Genomic DNA, 16,530 nt, shown 5'->3' on the forward strand with positions numbered 1-16,530 from the left:
AATAAATCGGCCATATGGCCAAGGCCTCAATCCTCTCCTTTGGCCGGTAGCGATGTCAAAAAGGGTGAAATTAAACCTATTAATTGCGGTCAGCGCATCCGTGTCGAGCCAGGGGTGAAGTCGACAGGCTTCTAATCCTTTTGCGTGAGGCATTCGCGGCGGCCCGCTTCACAGGCGGGGTACACGCAGACCAGGAGGGCCGGATAAGCTCCCCCGCCGAGGTGATAATGCATCCAGTAGGCCCACTCGCCGCTGAGAGAACCTCAGCCACTCACTCAATACAATGAGCAGCTAACCTTGAAGCAGACCTGGCACAGGAAGTCTGGCTGACAGCGCCCTGCGTGAAGGACGGAGGGGAAAGTGTGTGCCTGTGTGTAGATGGGTCGAAGTGTGTGCGTTATCTGATGAGGTTCTGTGCATTTAGCCATGAGGTGTGCGCTGAAGTGAATTCTTCGGCCCGTGGAGACGCCACTGAGGAGATGCACAGTTCAAAGGGCGCGATTCAGACACTGTAAAATTGTTCAGGCAGTGGAGACGGGTTGTTTCAGGATGACGGCTCAGATTGCCGGTTGTCGATGGTGATGGCTGGTGGAAAAGGCTTCAATTTGTCTATGAATGGGAGATGGTGGTGGGGAAAAGGTCACGTTATCCTTTAGACACAACTCAGCCTGTACGTTCCTCTTTCGCTTGTTCTCCCAGTCCTTTTTACTGATTTATGCATTTGAGCATGAGTGAATCGACCATTGTTTTAGGCATGTCATTCTACTGTGGAGCATTTCCTCAACAAATTGGATGAAAAAAAAATCCAGAATACAAAAATAAAACAATGCAAATATTACAAAATATGACACAAAAAAGTAAAGCTTTTACAGTGGGAGTCCTCTCTCGCTTCCCCTGAGCCCATTGAGTTTTAACAGAACCCCTAAAGCGTGTGGTGAGTTTGGTGGAGGGTAATTAAGAATGAATGGGGGAAAGACATGTGAGAGAAGGCAAGGCCTCTATTGCGACATGATTGGATGCGACTGGTTATGATCAGCTATGATTGGTTCATGCATTAAATCCCGCCTCTTGTGTTTGTGCGCATTCCACATTCGCGAAACGGTCTGAATGAACAGTGTAATGGCGTTAAAGACTAATAAAGAAGTATGTAAACAGCTCACACGCTGGACTCTGTGTGACCCTGGACCACAAAACCAGTCATACGGGTCAATTTTTTGAAATTGAAGCATTTATACATCATGAAAGCTGAATAAGTTTGTTATGATAGGACAGTATTTGGCCGAGATTTTAAAAAAAAATCTGGAATCTGAGGGTGCAAAAAAATCAAAATATTGAGAGAATCAACTTTTTGTCCAAATTAAGTTCTTAGCAATGCACATTACTAATCAAAAATGAAGTTTTAATATATTTACGGTAGGAAATTTACAAAGTATCTTCATGGAACATGATCTTTACTTAATTTCCTAATGATTTTTGGCATTAAATGAAATTGATCATTTTGACCCATACTATGTATTTTTAAAATCAAACTTCTAATCGCCTGAAATTTAAACTAAAGGTGCATCTTCATGTCTGTGACCAGCGTTTGCTGAGCTCTGATGACTGATGATCTGAAAATACGCTTATTATTAAAAATAACAACTGAACATCGGTTCAAATAAAATATATAATTATTTAAATAAAATGTATTGCTTAAACTTTTCATGCCTTGAGTTATTATTTTGGAATATATGTAAAATTGTGACTGGAAAATGTGACTGGGACATGAATTTACATTTAATTAAAAATAAAACATTCAAAATTTGAGGATTTTGCCTTATTTTAGAACACGGCATGCTACTGCATTCTACATATGTTTAAAATAAGTGGATAAATTGTTAAAAAACAAAATAATAATAACAATTATTACTATTTAATTTCATTAATTATTATAAATAGATAAATATATCAAATATAAAATATGTAAGTTGTTATAAATATAAAATTGTCTATTGTTGGATGACTAGTCAACTGGTTGACTACTGTGCCCCATTTCTATTTTGTGTACCCAAACCTGGTGGGTTGGCTCACATTCGCACATGTGTGTGTTTGTTTGGACGCTCACCACAGATGCAGATTATTGAAATGATGTGAGAGAGCTGGAGCCACTGGAGCAGAGGATTAAGTGTTGAAATTTAATGATGAAATATGCTGCAGGACAGCGTGCTTTAGATGCCGGGGAAACCGCGCGCGTGTGTGTGAGTGCATATGTGAAAATGGGCATGTTGAGTGTGTGCGTGTCCTTGTATACAACCGTTTTATCACTCTCTCTGCAGCTGCTTATGCCAAACCCCAGAGGAAAACACAGTGGTTTCGAGTCGGGCCTTTCTTTGGAGAAACGGAACAGCCCTATAGAGAAACACCCAGTGTGAAAATACACAACTCATTTGTAAGAGACACTTCAATATGTGTGTGTCCTGAATACGTCTGTGATGACAGCAAAACTTAGGCCTCGTTCCTTGCTTATGAGTCTATGGGAGGGTTGCCATGGCAGCCGGCTCTCTCTCTCGCCTGCCGTGTGTTGTGGCATCTTGCAATAGCTTTACTTATCGGAGAGAAAAGAACCATTTCCTGTCGTGCGACAACAACCCAATCTAGTGATCGAACGCTGGTCACATCCATCAGGCTGCCTGAGATTAAACAACAGAGTTCTATTATATAAATCAGTCTGCTTTGAGCCAACTTATCACATTCACACAATAATAAGAAAACAATGTCTCAATATTTTGGGTGCTTGGTAAAGCTAGCATTCTCTAAAAACAAAAAAAATCTAGTAGTGCATCTTAAAATAGTTGTCTTTTGTTTTCCCGAGGCTGACGTGGTTTTAGTGTCCACACCATAACGTGTTGGTACAGCCCCTCCTGTCTGTCTTATTGCCCACAGACCTTTGCTCGCTTTCGCTCGCTCTCTGTGTCTGTTTCAGTTTTAATGACTTGTTTGTGCAGTTTTTGAGGCGAGTTTAGCTGCAGTTGGTCTGTTCTGAGGCAGAGCCGGAAACCTTTGCTGTGGCTGTTTTGTGGGCAAAGCCTGCAAATGGCAAATGAGAAGTGAGGCGCAATAATGACCTGGGAGCGGTCTGAGATTCACACCACCGACAACACGCTGGCCTGTTAGTGTATCTGGGGTCAGATGCGCACACACACCAGCCTCTTCTGCTAGGCTTGTTATTCACCTACAGACTCAGAAAAAAAGAGAGCGCATGGGGGGAACGAAGCTAACACAGAGGAATAGGAGGATGTTGTCTCACCTTTTCATTCTGGGAAACAGTCGGTGACCTCCAGAAAGCCCTCCTAAAGCTGCCAAGGCAGTGTAATGTCACTTCTAATGATCTTGAACGAATTCAAGAGAGCTTTAGAGATAAGCAAATGAATATTTAATTAGTGCCGAGCTTATTTCTCTGTATAAATTGAGTTGAAAAGTGATATTTGGAAACTAAATTACTTTCAACCACTCTGAATCGAAAGTTAAAAAGAACAGCATTTATTTGAAATATAGTAAGAGTATAAATGTGTTTGCTGTTATTTTTTATTAATTTAATGTATAATTCTTAAGCTTACACAACCAGTCAAAAGTTTTTGAACAGTAAGATTGTTAATGTTTTTTTTTTTAAAGAAGTCTCTTCCGTTCACCAAGCCTGCATTTATTTGATTCAAAATACAGCAAAAGCAGTAATATTGTGAAATATTTTTACTATTTATAAAAAATAACTGCTTTCTGTTTTAAAATGTAATTTTAAACCTATGATTCCTACATTTTCAGCATCATTACTCCAGTCTTCAGTGTCACATGATCCTTCAGAAATCATTCTAATATGCTGACTTGCTGTTCAAAAACATTTTTATTAGTATTATCAATATTTAAAACAGTTGAGTACATTTTTTCAGGATTTGTTGATGAATAGAAAGATCCAAAGATAGGTATTTATCTGAAATAAAAAGCTTTTGCAGTGTTATACACTATATCATTCAAAAGCTTTGAGTCAGTATAGAAATAAATACTTTTAATCAGCAAAAAAACATAATAATGTGTTTTTTTGAGCAGCAAATCATAATATTATGATTTCTGAAGGCTTGTGTGACTGGGGTAATGATGCTAAAAATTCAGCTTTAAAATCACAGTAATAAATTACAATTTAAAATATATTCAAATAGAAAAGAGATATTTTAAATAGTAAAAATATTTCCAAAATTTGCTGTTTGCTGTACTTTGGATCAAATGAGACTTCTTTAAAAAACATACTGTTCAAAAACTTTTGACTGGTAGTGTACTAACCCCAAACTTATGAAAGGTAGCGTATGCCATCTCACACTTGCAATACATTGACTAAGCATTCAGGTCCATGTTTGTATATAGAATATGATTAGATTTTTATCAGTGAGAGAGAGGAAGGGAGGTCTGAACTACAGTTTGAACACATTGGCTATAAAAATAGCCGTGACACGTCATGCATTTGATGTGTGTCTATTTATAGTGAAGCTCTGTTTGGTCTACCTCTCCTCTGTGTCCTCTATAATTGATAAAGCCCGTTTGCAGCTCTGTGGGGTGACTGAGCACATGGCTTCTTCTGTTACATCACTGATTACACGCAGCGTAGATGGAGCAGAGCATCATGGGACATGTAGTCATTGTGTTATTCATTATGTGCTTGTCTTTATTATTAATACGCTGGTTTTCTGTCTTGTAAGTACAAATAAATCGTGCTCAAGCCTTCTCTTGTTGGAAATTTTGAGTGCAACAAAGACGTTTTTCCCCGGACCGTTTTAAATTCAGCATATATTAGCCACAGTTCCACGTTTGTGAAATTCTTGGATATTTTCTGAAAGGAAGTGAGAAATCAAAGCTGACAGAGACACCAAAAGAGCGAGAAAAAGAGAGAGAGGGAAAAAGAATATTCCTGACTGTGCTCATTCATGAGGAGGGTTATTCATCCCGAGGTGAAGCGAATGCCAGAGCTCTGTAATCATACTGCAGTAATGGAGGATACGGGCTCCGCTCTACCATTCAGCGCCAGTTAAAGATATGCAGGGCTTAGATTACCATGTCTATTTTAGCTTGGCCGCATAGTGTCTCTGGAAAGGGTTATTCTTTGCATTTGTGTGTGAATAACAGGCATTGTAAAATGTGTGGATGTGGGAGTGTTAAAGGGATAGTTCACCGAAAAAAATAAATTCTGTCATTTACTCACCCTCAAGTTGTTCCAAACCCATATGCGTTCAATCTGTTGAACAGGAAAGAGGATATTTTGAAGAATCGAAACAGTTGAGGGCAGCCACTGACTTACATACAATTTTTTTTTTCCCCATTCCCAATGGCTACCATCACCTGTTTGGTTGCCAACATTTTTTGAAAATCTACTTTTGTGTTCAACCGAGGAAAGAAACTCAAACAGGTTTGGAACAGGCCCCTTTTGCTACCGTCTATATTGGAAAAGCAGTACTATTTTAGAGATAGCTGATTATAATGCTACTGAAAAATTACAGTATTGCAATATTCCCCAATGCTTGAATGTGGGTCTGCTCATGTGTGTGTATATATATTCACATATTCACTCAAATCAGTCCTCCAAACACCATGACAGCCCTGCTTTCGTCTCTCTCCTCCCACTAAAATTAGCATGTCTGGATCCACCCTCTAAAAATCCAGAAGCCTCTAGTATTTTATAAACCCTATTGAAACATTATGAGCCAGACCTCTCCTTTTAAACAGCTGTAACTAGACCATTAAGACTGCCGTAAAACTACCCAAACGCCCTGGAGGAGATGGCCGTGTTCAAACGGCAGCTTTGGATACCAGAGCCTCTTAGAACTAATGGACAACTGTCTGTTAAAGCCATCTCTCTTTTTTTCAACAGCCTCTGAACTCTTACAGGGAAACTGTGGAGTCATGATTCATCAGAAACAGAGAATATGTGGTAGTCAGTGGGGCATTTTTTTTTTCTGCAAAATCTCTAGACATATTCAGAATGAATGACTGCAGGTGAAGTAGTATGCATTATGCAACAGTTTATTTTATTCACTGTTTGCATTTTTTTTAAAAAAAAAAATGTTCCAAAAAGTTGTTTCAACTTAAAATAATTTGTTACCCCACAGACTTAATTTTTTTTAGTTTAGTCAACTAAAATATTCCAGTTGTCACTTAAATTAACATTAAGTAACTTAAAATTTCAAGTTGACTAAACTAAAAAATTTACGTCAGTGTGGTAACAAATTATTTTAAGTTGAAACAACTTTTTGGAACATTTTTTCTATTTTTATTTATTTATTTTTTACAGTGAATGACCTATCTCTAAGTGGTGAGAGATTTTTAACTCACCCAGCTGGATTTAAGATATTTTAAAGATTTATTTTTTTTATTTTTTTTGTCCATCAGTGGAATCTAAAACATTTATTCCCATTGGCTTTCTTTCTACACACAAAAACACTGGCATTTGTCAAAATCTCATTTATTTACTCATCCTCATGTCACACAACAAATGCGATAACAGAAGTTCCTTTTTTTGAGGTGAACTGTCCCATTAAGGAGTTAATAATCATGGCTGATTTTACATACAGATCATTCGTCATGTTGGAAATGGATGATCAAGTTTAGCGTGTTGCATACGCAACAGCATAAAACCCATAAATCAACAGCGGAAGTGTAATTTCGCCATAAATCACCACCTTAATCACTCCTGCCAGTCACGTTCTTCAGTTGCATAAGAACTACATCCTGTCCAAACAGGCTTAGAACTTCAATATCTTTATTCTTGTTTGTACTCGTAATGTCTTGTAATGTGTTAAGTGTGTTACTCTGTGAGCAGACAACCATGCCAAGCTCAGGCCTCATGTTCAAAAGATGCTACTGTTCGGTTTAATCAACTCGGTTTGATCTGATGCACGCACAGGCGACGTCCAATCAACTGTGTGCACGAGTGACGGAGTTTGTCAACATGCTCTTAAGCCTGCGGAAGCAGTAAGTGTGTAAGATGTTGAGGGAATGATTAGAATCAGACATGCTGAGGCGCCACTCCTTTCAGCCAGATAGGAACTCCTTGATTCTACATTAATTACTCTGTGTAACAGAGTGTGAACGTTCTCTTTCAAACGTTTAATTAAAACCAAAGTTGATCTTTAATTAAATAGTGTGGCGAAAGGTTATTCATATTCGTTCGGCAACTCCAAACTTCCATTGTTTTAATTAGTCTTCAAAACGTCTTTGTGCACGAGGATGACGGTTGAGATTGTTTCAGGGCTGTAGTTGAAAGCAGAACCAGAATAAAGAGTTTGAGTGGAGGGGTTTAAATGCGTCAACATTTTTCCACTCGTTTTTTATTCATCGTACACCTGTCATTTAAAGACCCAATAGGCTGCACAAGGATGTGTTTTTGTCCCCTGAGTTTGTGCCACTTTGAACATTCAACTTTGCAGTTACGTAACTCTGAATATGCGAGGCCTCCTTTGTTCAGCTGATTTGTGTTCCTTGAAACCGTAATGCATAAATTATGACCGCCATTGAACGTGTTGCGTTAGCATTGCGACGGAGAAATATCTGCTGTCCTGCTTAACCGCAGAGCCAGCTCTTTATCTCTTTCCTTTGTTCCTTCATCTTTATTTCTTTTTCCTTTCTCTCTCTCTCCCTCCTCCTCGCTTTCTCTGATTTATGAGCCTTGGTCTTCACATGTCACTGTAACAGTAGAGGACATATTGCAGGTGAGCTTACATTAGCCAATCACAGCGCTTCCTCCGGTCTCAAGAGGTGACCGGTGCGACTCTCTGCTGTGGAAGCAGGAAAATGGGCTTCCTCACAACTGGGTCACTCATTTTGTTCCCTTGACAATACAAGGCAGGAACAACCTAGAAAAGGTGCGCGGCGAGAGTGTGTGTCTGCTGATGTAGAACTCCTTACTTTCTTTTTCCCACTATTTTGTCACTGTTTGTAGGAAAAACATAATTTGCATATGAAAACGATTACAGTGAAGTACATTTTTACAGGAAAATGATGCAGAAATTAGGACTCACAGCACTTCCTTCATTCCCTCTTTTTCTCGTCCCTTCTTCCCTTGCCGACAGAGCCGTCACCCAAACCTTAATAAGTGGATTTTTATCTCGGCTACACCGTCTCTCCCAAAGGATTATGGGGCTTTTCACTACGCTCATGGAATGGTAATTACAGATCTTTGAGAGAAACACTTTCTATTCCAGAAGATGAGAGATGCATGAGATGGGCTGCTCATTAGAGTTTGTGCCCTGCGCTTGACTTAAGCATGAATTCATCATGCTGTGTCCTTTGTGTTTGCTTAAAGGGTATAGAAGTATGGGTTGTTTGCAACTTTCCATAGGGGATACAGAAATAGGAAATCATGAAGATCATGTAATCCATTTTACATACATTATGGGAATTTCCATTAACGTACCTAACTTGTGAGAATTGCTTGTCTGTCCAGAGATGTTAATGAATGGAAAAACAAGTCCAAAAGAGTCCTAAACATGGGAATGGCCTGGACAATCAATTAGACAGTTTTGAGAAGTTGTTTTCATGTTCTCTGAGATATTTGACTGTATAATTCAACATTTACTCAATTTATTTCACCAGGCTTATGAATTAAGGGGTGGTCACATTTGTGACCCTGGACTTTGAAACCAGTCATAAGTAACACTTTATTTGTTTATTTGTAGCAAAAGCCAACAACAGGATGGGTCAAAATGATCAATTTCTCATTTATGCCAAAAATCATCAGTGTATTAAGTAAATATCATGTTCCATGAAGATATTTAGTAAATTTCCTACTGTAAATATATCAAAACTTAATTTTTGATTAGTAATATGCATTGCTAAGATCTTCATTAAAGGCATTTTTCTTAATATTTATATTTTTTTGCACCCTCAGATTGTAGATTTTCAAATAGTTGTATCTTGGCCAAATATTGCCTTATCCTAACAAACCATACATCGATGGAAAGCTTATTTATTTAGGTTTTTTAGATGATATATAACTCTCAGTTTTTTTAAAAAAATTGACTGGTTTTGTGGTCCAGGGTCACATTTGTGAAATTTCTCTGAAGAACTGTCCATTTTCTATTGTCAACAGTGCAGTGATATCTAAAGCACAGCTCACAATAATTACTCCCAAGCCAACAAGCTTTCTTTTGGTCAACGTGGTGAATTTGTATTACCACCTTGAACCTTATGCCAAATCTGCACGGGTAAATCTTTAACACTTGGATTCCTATTGAAATAAGTAGATTTCGCCTGCAAAAATGTACAGAATAATGATAAATGTGACCAGACTTTCGGACAGATCATTGCAGTCTCTTTCCACTTCTCACATCTTGCTAGAGCTTAGATCTTCGGTTTGTTCAGCCATAATAGCCAATGATAGATCTGGGTTATCTTGTTCTCTGCAGTTGGATGTGCCCTTTTCAGTAAAAGACAACAGAAAGGAACATTTGAGTGTTGTTTTAATCAATGATTTTCACCCAGCCGTGGATTGCAAAATGGCTTTTCATCCAGCTTGCCATCAGTAAATTTTGGAACATTTTTTTCAGTAGTTAGTCCTATTGTTTCTTTCAAGGGCACTGAGATGAAAATGAAAAATTTTTGTGCAAAAAAGAAACTGCTGAGTTTTGTTCATCAATGTTTTGCATTTTCACTAAAAATGTCTTGATGAAAAATCAAAAGCTTAGTCATCAATGTTTTGCATTTTGTAAAGTTAAATAAGCATGTTGTATTCTCTTTCCCTCCTTAAAGAGATTTTCTATGTGAGCTGAGCAAAAGCACCAGAGAAGGACCAGGGCGCTTCTATTGGATTTGTTTCTAATTGGTTTCTGTTATTTCATTATAGCTGTTTAGTCTCAGCTGTTCGCCTGGCAAACCAACCGTTCGTTCACCGTAGACTTGTTCCTCAGTGGGCTATACCTCATGCTGACTCGTTGCAAGGCCTCATCTGTTTTTATACGGTAGGCTCTTAACACAAACACACGTTTCACTCTGTCACCAAGTCCTTCTGTTTACACCATTAAGGGAGCTGAGAATTGATGTAATCTTCTGCTGCAGAAGGTCTAATGGACCATATATGGCCTTCAGGCATTCCCCCGAAGAGTCTTGCTGGTTCTTGTAGCTTGGCAGTACTCAAAAATCTCTCCTACCTTTTCAAAACCTCTCAGCACTTCATTATTACCTCGATTTCTACAGCACATAATGATTATTGATATGTCTATGGCTGCTACAGTCCTATTCTTGGTCAACATATGGAACACAGCCAGATCTCTTGGGTTGATTAGGCAATAACCAAGAGATATAGAGCGTTTTGGATTGGTGAAAGTGGAGGGGGATTGGCATTAAGCCAAATAGGTTTGAGGACAAGCAGAAGCAAAGTGAATGGAGGGCTCTCTTAAGAGAATAATTAATCTACATATTGTCTCTGTAGCATGTCATTAAAAAAAAGAGAAAAAGACAAAGCCCCGTAGCGTGACATGGCAAAAAATTCAAACCGCATGCCTAAACGCTAACCTTGACCTCTTTCTTCATCGCACTTCAAAGCTAACATCAGGTTTAAATAAGCCTCTACCCCATTGGCATCTGCTGAAATGTAGCTGGAGTGCTCCACTCACTTAGCTCTTATCAGCGTTTAGCATTGCTTTATTGGCTCTGGGCTGCGCTGCACACTTGCTCCTGTTGTGTCATTAATTAATCTCAGCCTCTGTTCTGCGTGGCCCAGAGCAGAAGACACATGCCCGTTCGTTTTATTGTTTTAGCAAAGTGCTCTTCACGGCAGACCCTACTCGTCGACCCCCAATTTCCCCTCGCCCCTCGGACTGGCACTGACGCTCTTCTTATCAGGGGAGGACATGCATAATTGATTCAGGAATGAGGAGTGAAATTACGATGATCCACGGAAAACGCCGACTCAGACCAGCGTGACTATTTTAGGTTTGCCAGGCCGGAAACTGTCTCTCTACGGGTGTCTAACAGCTCACTTAACCTTAGGATGGTTTTCGTGAACACAGGCTACTTGCCGCCTGGGTCTTGAGATACTTTTAAGTACAAACAAAACCTGAAAGTTTTAGTAAATTACCTCAATGAGCTTCAGGTTTGCTTAACAAATGCCAATTTGCTCTTAATCTTCTCAGCGGAACCATCTGTTTGAAATAGAAAGGTCTTGTTACAGTCAGTGGTTTGATTTAGGCACATGGTTTTGTACTATGTTTTCTCCCTGTCTTTTGATATAACAGCATTATGCTTGTATTGTGTGTGGCAGAAACCCAATACGGGCTGGAAAGCAGTGAAGCGCTGGTGTTTTTATGAAACGCTATCCACTGTTTCGGCAGCTGAAGTATCTGTTTCCACACCTTCTACGGGCCACAATCGATGAGGCCGATCCATTTCTGTGGAGTTTGGTGTGCAGTGTTTTCCCCTGGCCGTGGGTTAATGAATGGCCATTTTGCACAGAGAGGGACTCGCTCTTGTCTCTCATCTCTGATCTGAGTGCTGGTAATCTCTCCCTCTTTCTCTCTCAGCAGATAGGCTGTTCTCCATACGCACAGCCTTCCTCTAGGGTGTCGAGAGCTTTCTGTTACACAGTGCACTAACATGTGAATGTTCCAAATAGAACACAGTATTTTATTTTACTTTAATTTTCTGTTGTGTTATCACTGTCTACAATTACATTATGTGAACAGGTATACTTTATGTAGCAAAGGCGTGTTATTTGATGTGGATTGCTGCCACCAAATGTGCATTAAAACCCTTAGACCTTGTCCTCAGACTTTACCGCCATTAGCCTGTGTACTGCATGTGGGCTTGGCTTTTAGCTATATTAGAATCAAGCGTTTGTTTAGCCCAGGGGAGTCCAGAGTTACAGTCTCCTGTCTGCGGGCTGTCATAACACTTGAGCTGTTCTCACCTCATTTCTGAACGAGCTGCTGATTTATAGGTTTAGAGGTGAACTATGCAGCACATCATATTGTTAGAGAGAGGCCATTTATACATCGCTCGCTCTCGCTCTCTCACCTGTCCAACGGTATTGATTATGCTTTCCTTTTGAGCTCCCGTAGAGGTGATAGTGTGACCTTCCCAGCCATTCCATTAGCGGTATTACTATTCAGTCCAATTGCACTTTAGACTATAGACACACATGTGCATGCTGCCACACTATTACGTCGGTGCTAATTCAGGTTTGTATTACTAATGTTTCGATTGGAAAAGATGGGGAAATGTCAAAATGAACAGGCGTCAAATGACCGTGATTAAATCAAAAACACTCCCTATGGGGCAAAGTGCCAAATTCCTTACAAGGGCTTGCGGGTGTTATTTACTACGTTTGATAGCCATCTAGTATTATACGTTGATATATCATTTTCTCCCTGGGGGCTGCAGGGGTTTCGATCTTGGCCCAGTAGCAGACAAAACTGTGTTTATTTCTGAGTGCGTACTTCGGTGTATATAAATAGATAAGATTGCCTTCAGCAGGTTGGGGCCTGTAAATAGTAGACTACATATAGAGAGACTAGACTAAGGGTTGCCAGGTTTTTACAACAAAGCCGTGCCAATTGCTACTCAAAACTATCCCAAAACTAGCCCAATCGCATTTAGAAGGGGTTCCCACATTAAAAATCGCATTCCGCAGGGTAAAATACTCGTTTTTTGGTGAGGAACCCCTGATAAAATTTGCATTCCAGTGGATAAATATAACATTTTTAGGGCCACTTCAGCCCGCAGGCTTGAACAACCAACAGCGGACTAGACTACACATAAATTTAAAACCTATGATCTAAGGAAATCATGAGAAGGCATCTTTCACTGAAAAATCCACATGTTTTATTGTCACTCTGATCACCTGTATACACATGTGGCTCTGAGTGCAGGTAATAAATGTCACTCCGTGATAGGAAGATGCGATCAGGCCGGGAGCAGGAATGCATGGGATTGTAAAAAAGACGACAGACTATAAAAATGTACCTCCCAGATGTCCTACTGTTTACGAAAGCTTGCATTTCCCACTAAATCTTTCAAAAGAGACACCCCACTGATCAAAACAAGGACGTCTCAGCCCCCAACCAGGGGTCAGGGTTAGAAAAGTTGATTAATCTGGCAGCGAGTGTAAATAGGATCATTACTCTGAGTTTAACATGGATATTGAATCTGATTAGCGGGAGTGCAAAACAACACAAAAAGAAAAAAACAGCGTGGCTGGTGTTTAAATGCCACACACGTACGCATGTTTTTCAGTGCTTTTTCCCCATTCTCTCGCCAGCGCTCGGCGCATCCCGCAGCCCCCGGTCGTGTCTCTAATTGGAGTGTGATATGAACTATGTCATTTGCTGTGATGTGATGTTGAATGGTGACAATAAAATGACATGGGTGGGTGTGAAGGGGAGAGTAATGGAGAGAGTGAAGAGAAACCGGAAGGACGTGATTTGCTGTTGGCTTTTTGTGTAGCTCAGAGGTTTTGTGCTGAGGAAAATCTCTTAGACTGCCCACAATAGGCCTTTACTTGTGTTATGTTGTCGGCAAAACCTAAAATCCCTCAATTTCTGTGCCTGTTGACTGTTATTTTTGGATTTCTGAGACTGATAACAGTAAACACGGTATCTGGAGGTTATCCGTCGTGTTTTTGCAGCACATCCTTTGACTTTGATGCATTAATGAAACGAGCTGAGCTCCTTTAAAAGGATAGTTCATCCAAAAATGAAAATAGTGTCATCTACTCACTCTCATGTTGTTATTTACTGAAAATCTTTCAAGATTTAGTTCACTTCCAGAATAAAAAATGCCTGATAATTTGCTCACCCCTATGTCATCCAAGATGTTCATGTCTTTCTTTCTTCAGTCGAAAAGGAATTAGGGTTTTTGAGGAAAACATTACAGGATTTTTCGCCATATAGTGGACTTCAATGATGGCCAGTGGGTTGAAGGTCCAAAGTGCAGCTTCAAAGGTCATTTTCTAAAAATAAAAATAAAAAATGATATACTTTTTGCCACAAATGCTCATTTTGCACTAGCTCGACTTCATACATTGCATAATCATGCACATGTGATGTAGGTGTAAATACCGACCCAGTGTTTACAAAGCGACGTGCAAAGAAACTCCAGTGTAGCTCAATAATAAAATGGCACCGTTAGGCTTGATGTCAATGTTTGACCATAATACACTTGAGAATCAAGAGTGTTAAATATCAGTGATGACTACTGGTGTAAACCCGTGTTAATTTTTATCTTGTATTATTATACCACAATAAATAGACAAATATCTACACAACATGATTGAACTTTGTCTTGGATACAAAAGGGAAACATTTCCTACACATGTCACCAAAACTGGCATATGTGACTGATGACTGGGTCGTCAGACATTAAACCAACTGACCAGCTGTTTGTACACTTTGTTGCCCTTGAGCTTTGACCTTGATCCTATTCCTGACCTTGACCTTCTTATGTAATGTGTTTGGAAAGACACGGACATCTGCCGTCATTGATTTTAGTGACCTTTCACATGTCTTCAATCACATTTTTCTATTTGTTTATCCAATGCTTTGAATTTCCATTGTTGAAAATCAAGTTTGGCTCCCTCACTTGTCCCATGTACTATTCACCTGCCGGATCACAATAGAGCCTTCAGGCCCCAGGAGCCCCTGTTATGCTTCTTGGCCAGGGTTGGTTTTAAGTGCATTTGTTATTTTTTTGTTTTGGGGAGCTGGGGATAGAAAGACACAACAGGGAAGGTTTGACTCATCTTCTTGTGGTTTGTTTGAAAATCAGTATGTCACTTTTCTTTTGATGTGTCTCCCTTTGTCTCCTTCTGTCTGTCTCGCTCCCTCTTTGCTGTCATCTTTCGTTTAGAATGAAGGGTTTAGGAATAGTGCAAAGGTTTACAGTGTTTTCATCTCCGAAGTGACATCTACTGTAATGCACAGTTTGGGTTTGCTTTGCGATATCACATGCACGCACACGCAGATCTCCGTTGCATCTCTGAATAATTAACATTTTGGGAGGCAGCATGTGTTCCTGTAAGACGTCAGCCCAAACTGAGTGTCAGATTGAATAAAAATACCTCCTAGATCGCTTGTTGCGGTATTAGAAAACCTCTCCGTACCCTCACAGGACTGCAGTTCACACATTGTATGTACTAAAAGACTCTTTCATTACACTTGTAAATGTGCACTATGCAAGACATCAGTTTCACCAACAGCTTCAGTATTTCAAAAATATAGTTTATTCACCAGTTTAATGTTTTACCTCAGAGAAGAAATGATTTGGAGATTAGGATTTATTTTTGGGTGATCTATCTCATAACCAAATTATGATGTGAGACATAAAATGACATTCGTTCACTGTCAGTGAGTCTGTGCAGTTTGAATTTGAAGTTTAGAAAGCCATTGAGTGTTGTCATGGTAGAGAAAGATGCACATTTATGATGTATAAATTATGACACCCCAAACATAAAAAAGGCATTTGAATGATGAAGTGTGTATCTGTGCAATAACAAGTCTATTTCCCATTTTCATGATTAATGCTTGACATATCCCAGCTGACCGCTACAGCAGAACTGTGATCTCTCCCACCCGCAAACACCAGGAAATTAGTATCATAAACGAGCCTGTTTATTAATACGCAAACTACTGACTGACATTCCAGCCCCTGTTTGAATATTTGATTATTATTACGCTTATGAATTATAAATTGCTCTCCATTACTGAATACAGCTACAAACCAGTGATGTTGACTTACTGGCTACATCCAGCAACATGTGTGGCCTTTAGGGGACTTTAATTTATTGATGCGATACAAGCTTTGAACCGTGTTAGCTAGAAAAACATGATAATCACGAGAGGAAATTTCCCCAAATTGAAGTCAAACTCTAGTCCTGGCCTATAGGATTATTTTTAAGTATGGCGTAGGTGTGAAGTTGAGAGAGAGAAAGGCAGCATTGGTAAAACTGTCATACAGGGAAGACAGAAATTGAATTGCGAGTGAAGAATAAGGCTCTATTTTTAATCTCTCCTCCATTTCAGCGAGTGGGGACGATAGGCTCTGAGTGGCGCTGATGGAGGGATGATAGAACACCCCCCTCCACCCCCTCAAATCAGATAGCACAAGCATCTTTCCTCTCACACAAGATACTAAGCCCAATTCCTGTGCCAGTGTTTTGCGTCTATCTGTAAAGACAACAGCACCATCCAATCCCCTGTTCTAGATAAGCACGCTCAGAAGCAGGGAAGTCTTTTATTAGCTGATTTAATGATTTTGGGATGATATAAATCCTCCCTCAAGCATTGTATTTGATAACACATTTTTTGCAACCTGTGTATATAAAAATGCATTATAATGCACATTGTAGCCCATTATATCTTTTCAGTTGTAGGCACTGTTATAATGCCACGCTCAAGTCAAAGTTGGATGTGGGTTATTCATACTTGACATCCATTGTTTTTAATTACATAAACTAGAGTTGAATTGAACTTTAATGCTGTTTTTTGAAAAGTTTTTGAACAGTAAAATTTGTAATGTTTTTTA

The sequence above is a fragment of the Labeo rohita genome, chromosome 4, assembly GCF_022985175.1.
Source record: "Labeo rohita strain BAU-BD-2019 chromosome 4, IGBB_LRoh.1.0, whole genome shotgun sequence".
NCBI classification, from domain to species: Eukaryota; Metazoa; Chordata; class Actinopteri; order Cypriniformes; family Cyprinidae; genus Labeo; species Labeo rohita.